The sequence below is a fragment of the Hoplias malabaricus genome, chromosome 3, assembly GCF_029633855.1.
Source record: "Hoplias malabaricus isolate fHopMal1 chromosome 3, fHopMal1.hap1, whole genome shotgun sequence".
NCBI classification, from domain to species: domain Eukaryota; kingdom Metazoa; phylum Chordata; class Actinopteri; order Characiformes; family Erythrinidae; genus Hoplias; species Hoplias malabaricus.
In genome coordinates, this window is record NC_089802.1 from 37,428,504 (window position 1) to 37,444,039 (window position 15,536).

Below are 15,536 nucleotides of genomic sequence, written 5' to 3' on the forward strand. Positions count from 1 at the left end.
GTCTGTGAGGAGTGTGGTGTGTTCTCTCTGTGTCTGTGTGGGTTTCCTCCGGGTGACTGTCAGTGAGGAGTGTGGTCTGTTCTCCCTGTTTCTGCGCGGGTTTCCTCCGGGTGACTGTCAGTGAGGAGTGTGGTCTGTTCTCCCTGTTTCTGCGCGGGTTTCCTCCGGGTGACTGTCTGTGAGGAGTGTGGTGTGTTCTCCCTGTGTCTGTGTGGGTTTCCTCCGGGTGACTGTCTGTGAGGAGTGTGGTGTGTTCTCCCTGTGTCTGCGTGGGTTTCCTCTGGGTGACTGTCTGTGAGGAGTGTGGCGTGTTCTCTCTTTGTCTGCGTGGGTTTCCTCTGGGTCACTGTCTGTGAGGAGTGTGGTGTGTTCTCTCTGTGTCTGTGTGGGTTTCCTCCAGGTGCTCCGGTTTCCTCCCACGCTCCAAAAACACACGTTGGTAGGTGGATGGGTGACTCAAAAGTCTCCATAGGTGTGAGTGAATGTGTGAGTGTGTGTCGCCCTGTGAAGGACTGGCGCCCCCTCCAGGGTGTGTTCTGCCTTGCACCCAGTGATTCCGGGTAGGCTACGGACCCATCGCCTGGATATGAGTTACCGAAAATAAATGAATGTTTGTCCACACAGTCTTTCACAGAGTGAACCCCTCGTCATCTTTACTTCTGAAAATATCTTGCTATATGTTGCAAATTAACATTATTTTGTAACATCACACATCTTTAGCAGACTTTTGTTCCCTGTCCGAACGTTTTTAGAATGTATTTCTGTTTTTAATGAAATATAGATTTTAAATCTTTTGCAAATCAGTGCAGTCTGTGGTAGTTTACATGTTCCACAGAGTCTGAAAGTTCCTGGAAATCTCATTTATCTTATCTTACCGCAGATCTGCAGAGTGAAGTCAGTACCTGAACGCTGTCCCCTGAAGCGTCTCGTCCTGGACTCTAGACTGGACACCTGGGTCTTCTTAGCTGGAGGACAGTGAGGACAGTGAGACGAATGGTTCTGTGTGATTGATTATGGAGTTTATTGACAAGTCTGTGTCAGGGGAACGTGAGCTCATCGCCAGCTGTTTTTAAACACTGAACGCTGCTGTGTGTGAAGGAGCGTCAGATGGTCACGCAGCACATGACTAGGACACGTGAGACGCAGGGAGACAGGTGGACGCGCTCTCGTCTGAGAATCAGAAAACACTCTGGGGTTCTCAGCGAGGACAGATTACACCTCCTGGGAATTTGAGTTTCACTCAGAAGAATCTACAAATACCACTCTATTATAGCAGTAAGGAGTGACAGCTATTTGTACTTTAAACTCGTCTATAAGTGGTTATTCATTGTTTGAATTCCCACAGAAACTCATGTGTAACTCGAGCTGTTTTGTTTTGTAGCACTTTCGCTCTGTGTTTACTTTCATGCAGTTAGCGCTCTCCTGAATTTAGAGTCAGTTCCACCTTTAGTAATGTAACTGTAACAACAAAAATAAGTCAGTGTTACCACCCTATGGAGCAGGAATAGAGCAACACCCTCATCTCGGTTGGTGCTTTTCAGCATTTGGAGTCTCTCCGTTGTCTAAAAACCTCCAGATGGCGTTTCTCTGCCGTGAGCAGAGAGAGAGAAAGCCTATCACTGGACCCAGACACTTTGTTTTTTTACCCATTTACAGACACTGGGGCTTCGTAAACACATTAGAGCAGTTTCCAGAGCAAACCGACTGCAGAGCAGCACATGGAGAGAAGACACACTCAGAGCTTTACACACAGGGTTTTTTTATTAAAATCTTGAACATAATTTTTAATATTAATTATAACTAGTGTTTGAGGACCCCCTACACAGTGCACTTCACAGACAATAAACTAACAGTACTCCACTCAGACAGTGCACTGAATGTGAGACGGAGGGATGTGAAGCTCATATCGTTGTCATCTGACGTACAGTGCACCTTTATGACCTTCACTTTGCACTACGCAGTGTGGAGGGAGATATTTAAGATTCGGCCTTTGGAAAAACGGGGGACAGTGTGGAAACCACAGCTTAGTGTGAGGTGCGTAGCTAACCTTAAGGGTTAATATTGTGTATAATATAGGCACAGAGCTCACACTATTAAGGTTAGTACATAGTATACATTATATAGTGTTAGTGTGTAGTACACAACTGTGACACGGTCAATAATCAAACAACAAAGAAAAGAGGTGTGTGTCAGTGTATGTATGCTTGTGTGTGGGTGTGTATGTATGTTTGTGTGTGTGTTTTATGGTATGTATGTTTGTGTGTGTATGTATGTTTGTGTGTGTGTGTTTGTGTGTATGTATGTATGTATGTTTGTGTGTGTGTGTGTGTATGTATGTTTGTGTGTGTGTATATATGTTTGTGTGTGTGTGTGTTTGGGGGAAGTGGACAGCTGTTTAAGTCCAGCTGTGTCACACACTTGTGTCTGTCAGTACAGGAATGAAGCCTCTTAGAATTTACTGACGTTACACACACACACACACACACACATGGATTACAGCCATATATCTCTCTCATTCTCACTCTCACACTCACTCTCACACACCCATGAGCTATAGTCATAAATTTCTCTCTCTCTCTCTCTCTCTCTCTCTCTCTCACACACACACACACACACACACACACACACTCACCACCATCTGTCTGAGCTTCAGAACCAAGCCCTGCTGTGTGTTTATGTTAATGTGACTCTGACACAGCCCTGGATCCTTCTGTGTGTTTATAAAAGGAATAGTCCCAGTTCTAAAATCTGATTGGTTGAGCCGTGTTGAAGCCATTGTGGAATATACGATAAAAACAGGACTGCGACCACTTCACCACGTCAGACTTCAATACTAATGCACCACTGATTTACACCCAGTCTGTTTTTTTTCCGTTCTCCTCAAACAGTGTAAGAGCAGGACAGGAACAAGCGCTCAGTTAAAGGTGATGTTCATGATTTTATTCAAATAAACCCTGTGTATAAATCTCTGAGTGTGTGTCCTCTCCATGTGCTGCTCTGCATTCGGTTTGCTCTGGACACCGCTCTAATGTGTTTACGAAGCCCCAGTGTCTGTAAATGGGTAAAAAAACAAAGTGTCTGGGTCGGTTCTAGGCTTTCTCTCTCTCTGCTCACGACAGAGAAATGCCAGCTGGAGGTTTTTAGACAACGGAGAGACTCCAAATGCTGAAAAGCACCAACCGAGATGAGGATGTTGTTCTATTCCTGCTCCATAGGGGGGTAACACTGCCTTTTTTTGCTGTTACAGTTACATTACTTAAGGTGGAACTGACTCTAAATTCAGGAGAGTGCTAACTGCATGAAAGTAAACACAGAGCGAAACTGCTACAAAACTAAACAGCTCGAGTTACACATGAGTTTCTGTGGGAATTCAAACAATGAATAAACACTTACAGACGATTTACTCTTCAGGCACCCCTTTTAGTCCACCATCTTTCAGACCTCCCCTTTAAGTGCACATTTGGGAAATAGCCACTCACACACTTTATTTCTTCCTTTTTCAATTTTTCATTCTTTCCTTCTTGTTTTCTGATGTAATTCAGATATTATTTTGTGATGAAGTCAGTTCATGATTTTATGAACAGGAAATAAAATGTAGTTGTTGTAAAATGTCTTGTTAAAACAGTACTTTTGATCTTTGTGACCTCAGAAACCTTTGTTCTGTTTGTTATTGAACTGCATCTGATATTTAATAGTGTAAATAGGAGCAGAGTTTATGTAAAGACTCTGATCTAAATCCTATTGGAGCTTTTTTGTATTGGTGTGTTGTTCCTGTTGTTGTTTGGGTGATCTCTGCTGCAGCTGGAGATTTTACAGATGGAGAGTTGGTGCTGGACGTCTGCGTTGCGTGGCATAGAGTGACGACTCTCTCTGGACAATCAGCGCTCTGCAAGGTTTACACGTCACGGTTTAGTCCATACTCGACTCGCTCTGAACCACGAGAGAATAACCACTAAACAAGAACTTGCTTCCAGAACCAGGACCAAAGACAAATCCAGTAGGGACCAAACCACTATTTCAGACAGACTTCACTAATCCCTGAGTGGGGGGATGGTGGTAGGGAGGGGGGTAGGGTTTAGGGGTCATTCTCTAATGAACCCTAATTCCTAAGCGGTCAGAGGTCATGCTGTATCCACTTTCCTGCATAAAAGTCCTCTTCCACTCTGGGGGGATTCCATTTAAAGTCTTATCTGTGTGTGTGTGTGTGTGTGTGTGTGGATTAATAGGGTCAATTGAAATGAAAATAACATTTAAAAGGCTTTAGAACAAAGCTGTAATCAAAGACTTATGCAAAATTATTATAATCAGATTAAACCTTCTAAAAAATCTTATGATTATTCATTGGCTTATGTAAATCCAACCTACACCAATCAGCCACAATATTACAGCCACCCCCTCAGACACAGCCACCCCCTCAGACACAGAGTTTTTAAACACCTCAGTGTCACTGCTGCACTGAGAACTGTCCACCGACCAAAAACATCCAGCCGACAGCGTCCTGTGATGAAGGACTAGAGGACGACTGACACACACTCTGCAGTGACAGATGAGCTACTGTCTTTGACTTTACATCTAAAAGGTGGACCAACGAGGGAGGAGTGTCTCACAGAGTGGACAGAGAGTGGACACAGGGTTTAAAACTCCAGCAGCACTGCTGTGTCTGATCCACTCTACACCAGCACAACACACACTAACACACCACCACAACGTCAGTGTCACTGCAGTTTTCCTCTTGTGGTGAAGGAGCTCAGCTGGTGTGAGTTGAGTAGATGCTGAAAGTTCCCTGTTTATTGTGTGTGGGTTTTAGACCCTGCTGAGCCACTCTCCTCCAAAATAAAAGTTTCTTTTCAGGCTCTTTCCCTGTCAGTGGGATTCCTCTGTGTGTGGATGAGAATGACTCTGTTTCCATTCTCCTCCAAACTCAGGGAACTTACAGTGCACCAGACTTAACAGAAACGGCTCTGTAGTTCCACATTAATATCTTTGTAGTTCCACATTAATATTTAAATATTTCCATATTATTATTTCTATATTTCCACATGAATATCTCTGTAGTTCCACATTAATATCGCTATAGTTCCACATTAATATTTCTATAGTTCCACATTAATATCTCTGTAGTTCCACCTCAATGTCTCTGTAGTTCCACATTAATATCTCTGTAGTTCCACATTAATATCTCTGTAGTTCCACCTTACTATCTCTGTAGTTCCACATTAATATCTCTATAGTTCCACATTAATGTCTCTGAAGTTCCACATTAATATCTCTGTAGTTCCATATTAATATCTCTGTAGTTCAACATTAATATTTCTGTAGTTCCACCTTAATGTCTCTGTAGTTCCACATTAATATCTCTGTAGTTCCACATTAATATTTCTGTAGTTCCACATTACTGTCTCTGTAGTTACACATTAATATCTCTGTAGTTCCATATTAATATTTCTGTATTCCACCTTAATGTCTCTGTAGTTCCACATTAATATCTCTGTAATTCCACATTAATATCTCTGTTGTTCCACAGTAATATCTCTATAGTTCCACATTAATGTCTCTGTAGTTCCACATTAATATCTCTGTAGTTCCATATTAATATCTCTGTAGTTCCACATTAAAATTTCTATATTTCTACATTAATATCTCTGTAGTCCCACCTTAATGTCTCTCTAGTTCCACATTAATATTTATGTAGTTCCACATTAATTTCTCTGTAGTTCCACATTAATATTTCTGTAGTTCCACATTAATTTCTCTGTAGTTCCACATTAATATCTCTGTAGTTCCACATTAATATCTCTGTACTTCCACATTAATATTTCTGTAGTTCCACCTTAATGTCTCTGTAGTTCCACATTGATGTTTCTGTAGTTCCACCCTAATGTCTCTGTAGTTCCCCATTAATATCTCTGTAGTTCCACATTAATATTTCTGTAGTTCCACATTATTTTCTCCGTAATTCCACATTAATATTTCTATATTTCCACATGAATATTTCTATAGTTCCACATTAATATCTCTGTAGCTCCACCTTAATGTCTCTGTAGTTCCACATTAATATCTCTGTAATTCCACAGTAATATCTCTGTAGTTCCACCTTAATGTCTCTGTAGTTCCACATTAATATCTCTGTAGTTTGACATTAATATCTCTGTAGTTCCACATTAATGTCTCTGTAGTTCCACAATAATATCTCTGTAGCTCCACATTAATATTTCTGTAGTTCCAAATTAATATCTCTGTAGTTCCATATTAATATCTCTGTAATTCCACAGTAATATCTCTGTAGTTCCACCTTAACGTCTCTGTAGTTCCACATTAATATCTCTGTAGTTTGACATTAATATCTCTGTAGTTCCACATTTATGTCTCTGTAGTTCCACAATAATATCTCTGTAGTTCCACATTAATATTTCTGTAGTTCCACATTAATATCTCTTTAGTTCCACATTAAAATCTCTGTAGTTCCACATAAATATTTCTGTAGTTCCACATTAATGTCTCTGTAGTTCCACATTAATATCTCTGTAGTTCCACCTTAATATCTCTGTAGTTCGACATTTATATTTGTGTAGTTCCACATTAATATCTCCGTAGTTCCACATTAATATCTCTATAGTTCCACATTAATATTTCTATATTTCCACATTAATATCTCTGTAGCTCCAGCTTAATGTCTCTGTAGTTCCACATTAATATTTCTGTAATTCCACAGTAATATCTCTGTAGTTCCACCTTAACGTCTCAGTAGTTCCACATTAATATCTCTGTAGTTTGACATTAAAATCTCTGTAGTTCCACATTAATGTCTCTGTAGTTCCACAATAATATCTCTGTAGTTCCACATTAATATTTCTGTAGTTCCACATTAATATCTCTGTAGTTCCACATTAATGTCTCTGTAGTTCCACAATAATATTTCTGTAGTTCCACATTAATGTCTCTGTAGTTCCACATTAAAATCTCTGTAGTTCCACCTTAATATCTCTGTAGTTCGACATTTATATTTGTGTAGTTCCACATTAATATCTCCGTAGTTCCACATTAATATCTCTGTAGTTCCACATTAATATTTCTATATTTCCACATTAATATCTCTGTAGCTCCAGCTTAATATCTCTGTAGTTCCACATTAATATTTCTGTAATTCCACAGTAATATCTCTGTGGTTCCACCTTAACGTCTCTGTAGTTCCACATTAATATCTCTGTAGTTTGACATTATTATCTCTCTAGTTCCACATTTATGTCTCTGTAGTTCCACAAAAATATCTCTGTAGTTCCACATTAATATTTCTGTATTCCACCTTAATGTTTCTGTAGTTCCACATTAATATCTCTGTAGTTCCACATGAATATTTCTGTGGTTCCACATGAAAATCTCTGTAGTCCCACCTTAATATTGCTGTAGTTCCACATTAATATTTCTATAGTTCCAGATAAATATTTCTGTAGTTACACATTAATGTCTCTGTAGTTCCACATTAATATCTCAGTAGTTCCACCTTAATATCTCTGTACTTCCACATTAATATTTCTGTAGTTCCACAATAATATCTCTGTAGTTCCACTTTGAAATTTCTGTACTTCCACATTAATATTTCTGTAGTTCCACCTTAATGTCTCTGTAGTTCCACATGAATATTTCTGTAGTTCCACATGAAAATCTCTGTAGTTCCACCTTAATATCGCTCTAGTTCCACATTAATATCTCTGTAGTGCCAGATAAATATTTCTGTAGTTACACATTAATGTCTCTGTAGTTCCACATTAATATCTCAGTAGTTCCACATTAATATCTCTGTACTTCCACATTAATATTTCTGTAGTTCCACCTTAATGTCTCTGTAGTTCCACATTGATATTTCTGTAGTTCCACCCTAATGTCTCTGTAGTTCCATATTAATATCTCTGTAGTTCCACATTAATATTTCTGTAGTTCCACATTATTTTCTCTGTAGTTCCACATTAATATTTCTATATTTCCACATGAATATTTCTATAGTTCCACATTAATATCTCTGTAATTCCACAGTAATATCTCTGTAGTTCCACCTTAATGTCTCTGTAGTTCCACATTAATATCTCTGTAGTTTGACATTAATATCTCTGTAGTTCCACATTAATGTCTCTGTAGTTCCACAATAATATCTCTGTAGTTCGACATTTATATTTGTGTAGTTCCACATTAATATCTCTGTAGTTCCATATTAATATTTCTGTATTCCACCTTAATGTCTCTGTAGTTCCACATTAATATCTCTGTAATTCCACATTAATATCTCTGTTGTTCCACAGTAATATCTCTATAGTTCCACATTAATGTCTCTGTAGTTCCACATTAATATCTCTGTAGTTCCATATTAATATCTCTGTAGTTCCACATTAAAATTTCTATATTTCTACATTAATATCTCTGTAGTCCCACCTTAATGTCTCTCTAGTTCCACATTAATATTTATGTAGTTCCACATTAATTTCTCTGTAGTTCCACATTAATATTTCTGTAGTTCCACATTAATTTCTCTGTAGTTCCACATTAATATCTCTGTACTTCCACATTAATATTTCTGTAGTTCCACCTTAATGTCTCTGTAGTTCCACATTGATATTTCTGTAGTTCCACCCTAATGTCTCTGTAGTTCCACATTAATATCTCTGTAGTTCCATATTAACATCTCTGTAGTTCCACATTAATATTTCTGTAGTTCCACATTATTTTCTCCGTAATTCCACATTAATATTTCTATATTTCCACATGAATATTTCTATAGTTCCACATTAATATCTCTGTAGCTCCACATTAATGTCTCTGTAGTTCCACATTAATATCTCTGTAATTCCACAGTAATATCTCTGTAGTTCCACCTTAATGTCTCTGTAGTTCCACATTAATATCTCTGTAGTTTGACATTAATATCTCTGTAGTTCCACATTAATGTCTCTGTAGTTCCACAATAATATCTCTGTAGCTCCACATTAATATTTCTGTAGTTCCAAATTAATATCTCTGTAGTTCCATATTAATATCTCTGTAATTCCACAGTAATATCTCTGTAGTTCCACCTTAACGTCTCTGTAGTTCCACATTAATATCTCTGTAGTTTGACATTAATATCTCTGTAGTTCCACATTTATGTCTCTGTAGTTCCACAATAATGTCTCTGTAGTTCCACATTAATATTTCTGTAGTTCCACATTAATATCTCTTTAGTTCCACATTAAAATCTCTGTAGTTCCACATAAATATTTCTGTAGTTCCACATTAATGTCTCTGTAGTTCCACATTAATATCTCTGTAGTTCCACCTTAATATCTCTGTAGTTCGACATTTATATTTGTGTAGTTCCACATTAATATCTCCGTAGTTCCACATTAATATCTCTGTAGTTCCACATTAATATTTCTATATTTCCACATTAATATCTCTGTAGCTCCCGCTTAATGTCTCTGTAGTTCCACATTAATATCTCTGTAATTCCACAGTAATATCTCTGTAGTTCCACCTTAACGTCTCTGTAGTTCAACATTAATATCTCTGTAGTTTGACATTAAAATCTCTGTAGTTCCACATTAATGTCTCTGTAGTTCCACAATAATATCTCTGTAGTTCCACATTAATATTTCTGTAGTTCCACATTAATATCTCTGTAGTTCCACATTAATGTCTCTGTAGTTCCACATTAATATCTCTGTACTTCCACATTAATATTTCTGTAGTTCCACATTAATATCTCTGTAGTTCCACATTAATATTTCTGTATTCCACCTTAATGTTTCTGTAGTTCCACATTAATATCTCTGTAGTTCACATGAATATTTCTGTGGTTCCACATGAAAATCTGTAGTCCCACCTTAATATTGCTGTAGTTCCACATTAATATCTCTATAGTTCCAGATAAATATTTCTGTAGTTACACATTAATGTCTCTGTAGTTCCACATTAATATCTCAGTAGTTCCACCTTAATATCTCTGTACTTCCACATTAATATTTCTGTAGTTCCACAATAATATCTCTGTAGTTCCACTTTGAAATTTCTGTACTACCACATTAATATTTCTGTAGTTCCACCTTAATGTCTCTGTAGTTCCACATGAATATTTCTGTAGTTCCACATGAAAATCTCTGTAGTTCCACCTTAATATCGCTCTAGTTCCACATTAATATCTCTGTAGTGCCAGATAAATATTTCTGTAGTTACACATTAATGTCTCTGTAGTTCCACATTAATATCTCAGTAGTTCCACATTAATATCTCTGTACTTCCACATTAATATTTCTGTAGTTCCACCTTAATGTCTCTGTAGTTCCACATTGATATTTCTGTAGTTCCATCCTAATGTCTCTGTAGTTCCACATTAATATCTCTGTAGTTCCACATTAATATTTCTGTAGTTCCACATTATTTTCTCTGTAGTTCCACATTAATATTTCTATATTTCCACATGAATATTTCTATAGTTCCACATTAATATCTCTGTAATTCCACAGTAATATCTCTGTAGTTCCACCTTAATGTCTCTGTAGTTCCACATTAATATCTCTGTAGTTTGACATTAATATCTCTGTAGTTCCACATTAATGTCTCTGTAGTTCCACAATAATATCTCTGTAGTTCGACATTTATATTTGTGTAGTTCCACATTAATATCTCCGTAGTTCCACATTAATATCTCTGTAGTTCCACATTAATATTTCTATATTTCCACATTAATATCTCTGTAGCTCCAGCTTAATGTCTCTGTAGTTCCACATTAATATTTCTGTAATTCCACAGTAATATCTCTGTAGTTCCACCTTAACGTCTCTGTAGTTCTACATTAATATCTCTGTAGTTTGACATTAATATATCTGTAGTTCCACATTAATGTCTCTGTAGTTCCACAATAATATCTCTGTAGTTCCACATTAATATTTCTGTATTCCACCTTAATGTCTCTGTAGTTCCACATTAATATCTCTGTAGTTCCACATGAATATTTCTGTAGTTCCACATGAAAATCTCTGTAGTTCCACCTTAATATCGCTGTAGTTCCAGATAAATATTTCTGTAGTTACACATTAATGTCTCTGTAGTTCCACATTAATATCTCAGTAGTTCCACCTTAATATCTCTGTAGTTCGACATTAATATTTGTGTAGTTCCACATTATTATCTCTGTAGTTCCACATTAATATCTCTGTAGTTCCACATTAATATCTCTGTAGTTCCATATTAATATCTCTGTAGTTCCACCTTAATGTCTCTGTAGTTCCACCATAATTTCTCTGTAGTTCCACACTAATATCTCTGTAGATCCACATTAATTTCTCTGTAGTTCCACATTAATATCTCTGTAGTTCCTCTTTATATCTTTGTAGGTCCATATTAATATGTCTTTAGTTTCTCCTTAATATCTTTGTAGTTCCACATTGATATCTCTGTAGTTCCACCTTCATTTCCCTGTAGTTTCCCCTTAATATTTTTGTAATTCAACATTAATGTCTCTGTAGTTCCACATTAATATTTCTGTAGTTCCACCTTAAAGTTTTTGTAGTTCCACATTAAAATGTCTGTAGTTCCCCCTTAATATTTCTGTAATTCCCATTTAGTATCTCTGTAGTTCCACATTAATATGTCTTTAGTTCCCATTTAATATCTCTGTAGTTCCACATTAATGTATCTGTAGTTCCTCTTTAATGTCTCTGTAGTGTTAGAGGAGAAGGTGAGGGTTCTAAGTAATGTCTATTGACATTGCGGTTGTCACCTCACTGAGTTACCATTGGGGGTTTTGCCCTTCTCAGCAAGTTGCTCTGGTACACAAATCCCCTCCCCCTTATCAGGGCAATTGTTCTGTCACCCACAAAACCCACAACCCCACTCCTGCCTTTAATCCCCCCATTCAGAACAGTAGCAGGGGTCAAGGTGTGTGAGAGAGTGGAGGAAGGGAAGGGGAGAGGAATAGAAAAAAGAGGGAGAGAGTGCACTAGAGACAAGAGAAAAATAGGGGAAGAGTGAAAAAAAGGGGAGTAGTAATGGTGTGTATAATTGGGGTGTATTAACAGGGTGTAATAATGTATTATGGGGTGTAATAATGGGGTGTAGTATAGGGTGTAGTAATGGGGCATATTATGGGGTGTAGTAACACGGTGCATTACGGGGTGTAGTAACAGGGTGTGTTATGGGGTGTATTAACAGAGTGTATTACGGGGTGTAGTAATGGGGTATATTATGGGGTGTAGTAATGGTCTAGTAATGGGGTGTAATAATGGGGTGTAGTAACAAGGTGTATTATGGGGTGTAGTAACTGGGTATAGTAATGGGGTGTATTATGGGGTGTATTATTGGATGTTATTATGGGATGTAGTAATGTGGTGAAGTAACAGGGTGTAATAATGGGGTGTATTATGGGGTGTAGTAACGATGTTGTAAAGGGGTATATTATGGGGTGTAGTAACTGGGTGTATTATGGGGTGAATTATTGGATGTTATTATGGGATGTAGTAATGTGGTGAAGTAACAGGGTGTATTATGGGGTGTATTAACAGGGTGTAATAATGTATTATGGGGTGTAGTAATGGGGTGTATTATGTGATCTAGTAATGGGGTGTAGTAACGGTATAGTAATGGGGTGTAGTTATGGGGTTTAGTAATGGGGCGTATTATGGGGTGTAGTAATGGGGTGTATTATGGGTTGTAGTAATGGGGTGTAGTAACAGGGTGTAGTAACTAGGTGTTGTTATGGGGTGTAATAACAGGGTGTATTATGGGGTGTAGTAACAGGGTGTATTATTGGGTGTAGTAACTGGGTGTAGTAATGCGGTGTATTATGGGGTGTAGTAACAGGGTGTATTATGGGGTGTAATTATGGAATGTAGTAATGTGGTGTAGTAACCGGGTGTATTATAGGGTGTAATAATGGGGTGTAGTAATCAGTCATATATCCCCGTAGTTTCTGAAGCGCAGACGGCGGGGCCTCTGTACAGTGTAGGGGAATGTGAGTTGATATGAGGCTGTGTGTGTTTTTGAGTACACTGCCCCTTTAATGTCCTCCCCACAGCGGAGTGTAAATGAAAGACTGTGTGTGGGCCGTAAACACAGAGAATTACAGACCGTTGCTGCTCCTCTCAGACCTGCTATTTACTGCGTCTCGGGTCTGGACTCATACGGCTCTCCTCTTCTTTACTTTTCTCTTCTCTCTTCTCCTCCCTTCTCTCGTCTTCTTTTCTTTTCTTTTCACTCCTCTCCTCTCCTACATTCTCTCCTCTTCTTTTCTCTTCGCTCCTCTCCTCCCTTGTCTCGTCTTCTCTTCTTTTCTCTTTTCTCCTCTCCTCCCTTCTCTCATCTTCTCTTCTGTTCTCTTCTCTCCTCTCCTCCCTTCTCTTTTCTCTTTTCCCTTATCTTCTCTCCTCCCTTCTCTCATCTTTTTTTCTTTCTTTTTCAATCCTCTCCTCCCTCCTCTCCTTTTCTCCGTGTCTCCTCCTCTTATCTTGTTACTTCTCTTCTATCCCCTCATTCCTTCTCTCCTCTTCTTTATTTTCTCTTCTCCTCCCTTATGTCCTAGGGGTCCTATTTTTCAGCTGTCCTTTTCTCCTGGGCTCCTGTGCTCTCTGAGCCCAATGTTCCCCAGATATTTACTCTCCCAGTGTCTCCAGGAGCCCTCTGCTCTCAGGGCACTACTTTCCTAGGCTCATTTGTCCCCAGAGCTCCATACTCTAAGGGTCCAGTGCATTATGCATTATAATGAAGCTGGAGTGTTGTGAATGTTATAGAAATGTTATGATTATTAATCGATGTGTACTTTCAGATCTTTGAATATTAATGAGGAGTTATGAATATTAATGAGGAGTTATGCATCTTATTTCTTGTTGTGTTGTAGTGTGTGGGACTCAGGGCAGATGAATGTACAGATGAGGATGGTGTGTTTTTGTCTGTGGTGGTATTTCGGGGTGTGTGTGTGTGTGGGGGGGGGGGGGGGGGGCACACTCAGAGGGCTGTAATAAAGCCTGCTGACCGAGGGAGGCGGGGTCTCGGGGTCAGGAAGGACACCTGTTAAATATTTGTTAGAGTGCAGTCAGCAGTCCAACGATTCCTAGAAGTCCTCTGCCCCTTTAACACAGGGCTTTCTCAGAGTGGGCGGGGCTTAGGGGTCCCAGCCAGCCAGTAGCGTTGCAGGGTGGGGTCTCACACGTGGAGCTGACTTTCTCATGTTCTTTCACTCACATATGCACACACACACACACACACACACACAACAAACATACACATCATTTCGTTGCAATGTTGTACTTGTATAACTTTGTATGTGACAATAAATGCAATTCATTCATTCACATGCACAGCATACACACACACATAAACATAAACACACGTACACATATACACATGCACACACATGCACACATGCAAAGACACAACATAAGTGACAGTGTGCCCTGAGAACAGATAATCTTCCACAGAACTTCACAAACACACACATACACACAAACTAGCACACAGACTCACACACCCTATGAACAGCTATGAACATATATAGTCATACGTTCTCTCCAAGAAGTTATTCAATGAAGATTGATTTAAAGGGGATGTCTATGATTGTGGGGAACAGCAGTTCTCTCTGGTTGGTTCATGTTCAGAAGTTATGTATCTTTTAAGGTGGAGCTGTGTGTGGGTGAGAAGCAACTGTATCTGTTAAGGTGGAGCGGTGTGTGTGAGTAAGAAGCGACCGTATCTTTTAATGTGGAGTGGTGTGTGTGAGTAAGAAGCGACTGTATCTTTTAATGAGGAGCGGTGTGTGTGAGTAAGAAGTGACTGTATCTGTTAAGGTGGAGCGGTGTGTGTGAGTAAGAAGTGACTGTATCTTTTAAGGTGGATTGTATGTGTGAGTAAGAAGTGACTGTATCTTTTAAGGTGGGGCGGTGTATGTGAGTAAGAAGTGACTGTATCTTTTAAGGTGGAGCGGTGTGTGTGAGTAAGAAGCGACTGTATCTTTTAATGTGGAGCGGTGTGTGTGATTAAGAAGCTCTGTATCTTTTAAGGTGGAGCTGTGTGTAAGTAAGAAGCAAACGTATCTTTTAATGTGGAGCGGTGTGTGTGAGTAAGAAGCAACTGTATCTTTTAAGGTGGAGCAGTGTGTGTGAGTAAGAAGTGACTGTATCTTTTAAGGTGGAGTGGTGTGTGTGAGTAAGAAGCGACTGTATCTTTTAAGGTTGAGAGGTGTGTGTGAGTAAGAAACGACTGTATCTTTTAAGGTGGAACTGTGTGTAAGTAAGAAACTCTGTATCTCTTAAGGTGGAGCGATGTGTGTGAGTAAGAAGCGACTGTATATTTTAATGAGGAGCGGTGTGTGTGAGTAAAAAGTGACTGTATCTTTTAAGGTGGATTGGTGTGTGAGTAAGAAGCGACCGTATCTGTTAAGGTGGAGCGGTGTGTGTGAGTAAGAAGCGACTATACCTTTTAAGGTGGAGTGGTGTGCGTGAGTAAGAAGCGACTGTATCTTTTAATGTGGAGCAGTTTGTGTGAGTAAGAAGCGACTGTATCTTTTAAGGTACAGTGGT